Raw genomic sequence first — 2,287 nt, 5'->3', positions numbered from 1 at the left:
CTCAACCAAGCCCCAATTGTGGTATTAATTACCAAATTCTGACTCCTCAAAACAGGCTCCCAGCACAGATAAACCTGGAATAAACACTGAAGGAATTAGGAGTTCTTCCCCAGCAGAGGGTGGTGGGGGGTCACTATGGAAAAAAAAGAAGCAGAAAGCTTGTGAGTTGGACAGCACAAAATACTGGGAAAAGGCTGGACCCCAAGAAAAGGGGGCACATAGAGCCTGAAGATTCATAGAGCCACACACCAACTCAAGCTCTTGGTTGGCAAACCTGAGGAGACAGCACGCAGTTCTGAAAAGGCTTTTTTGCTTCTTTGTATTTCTTAATAGGTCATTAGACAGAACCAACACCCTCAGTCTCCAGCATTGACTCAGGCAAGGGCAGAACTAAGGCATATCTGAGATACAAAGTGACTAGTCAGGTGAAAGGGGTAATTCCCTAAAGTGCATATCTTCCCCAAGAAAACGGGGATGGAGCCCACCTGAAGTGAAATTCCTACTTCAAGGAATTCAGTTCCTAGGGAGTGGTAAACAGAAACAATCAAAGCCCTCCTACTGCCTCACCTCTGTCTCAACCATGTCTGTGGCAGGGAGAGTGTGCTGAAATTAAAGGCATTGCATCACTTTAAGCTAGTGGGAAGCCACAGGTAGACAAGTGCCACAAGCTTTGCAGGATAGGAAAAACATAGAATCTAGAGGTTTCATAGGAAAGTTTGGCATTAGGTCATACCCTCAGGAAAAACTGATGCTGGTTACTCTCTTCTCCTGAGACATGTCTAGTCTGGGAAAATTTTAATGAGATCTATATTTGAGGAGCCCCTCAAAAAAAGGCTCCATGTAGGCAGGGCAAGAAGCAGAAAAACGAGAACTGAAAATTTTCAATCAGCTAAACAGAACCTATGCTAGAGGTCTAGAATAAGTTGAACTTAATGTCAAAGAACAGATAGAGAACAAAGCCATCCAGCAAGGAAACCCTAGATAAGAGATTTAAAAAAAAAAAAACTCTAGAACAAACTAATTAAGAAAATCAAATGCCTAGATGCCAGCAAAAATAATAATAATAATAATAATAATAATAATAATAATAATAATAATGAGTTATACCAGGAAAATTGAAGGTATGACCCAGTAAAGGAACCAGTAAAGGAAGAAGCTGACATTTCAAATGAGATACAGGAGTTGAAACAACTAATTCTGGATGTTAAAACTGCAAAATTTCATCAAAATCAAATCAACAAGTTGAGGGAGAACATAAAGAAGACATTGAGCTAACATAAAGAAGAACCTGAAAGTCTGAAAAAACAAATCACAGAATTTATGGGAATGAAAGGCACAGTAGGAGAGATGAAAATACAATGGAAACCTACAGCACTAGATTTGGAGAGAAAAAAGAAAGAATTAGTAAACTAGAGGACTGGACATCTGAAATGTGACACACAAGAAAATATAGGGAAAAGAATGCAAAAATATGAGCAGTGTCTTAGGGAATAGAATGACAAGATGAAGCACACAAATATATGTGCAGTGGCATCCCAGAACGAGAAGAGAAAAGAAAAATAGGAAAAAGAGTAATGGAGGAAATAATCACTGAAAATTTCCCATCTGTTCTGAAAGACATAAAATTACAGATCCAAAAAGTGCAGCACACCACAAACAGATCCAAATACATATCCTTCAAGACACTTACTAATCAGATTGTCAAATGTTAAAGACAAAAAGAGAATGTTGAAGGCAGCAAGAAAAAAACAATCCATCATATACGAGGGAAGCTTGCTAACACTATGTGTGGATTTCTCAGCAGAAAGCATGGAGGCAAGAAGGGAGTGGTATGATGTATTTAAGATTGTGAAAGAGAAAAACTGTCAATCAAGAATTCTATACCCAGCAAAACTGTCCTTCAAAAATGAGGGGAAGATTAAAATATTTTCAAACAATCACTGAGAAAATATGTGACTAAGAACCAGCTATAAAAGAAATACTAAAGGGAGCAGTTCAAGCAGATGGAAAATAGCAAGAGAAAGAGGTCTGGAGAAGAGTGTAGAAATTAAGATCATCAGTAAAAGTAAAAAGAAAAAAAATGGCTATGACATAAAAAATCCAAAAGACAAATGATAAAAGTACTGACTTTTTAGTAACAACATTTAATATAAATGGATTTAATGCCCCAATCAAAAGACACAGACTGGCAGAATGAATTAAAAAACAGGACCCATCTATGTTGTATACAAGAGACTCACTTTAGATGTAAGGACAAAAAGAGGTTGAAGGTGAAAGGTTGGGAAGG

Source organism: Tamandua tetradactyla, chromosome 2 (assembly GCF_023851605.1).
Source record: "Tamandua tetradactyla isolate mTamTet1 chromosome 2, mTamTet1.pri, whole genome shotgun sequence".
Classification (NCBI taxonomy): Eukaryota; Metazoa; Chordata; class Mammalia; order Pilosa; family Myrmecophagidae; genus Tamandua; species Tamandua tetradactyla.
This window is presented reverse-complemented; position numbering follows the sequence as displayed.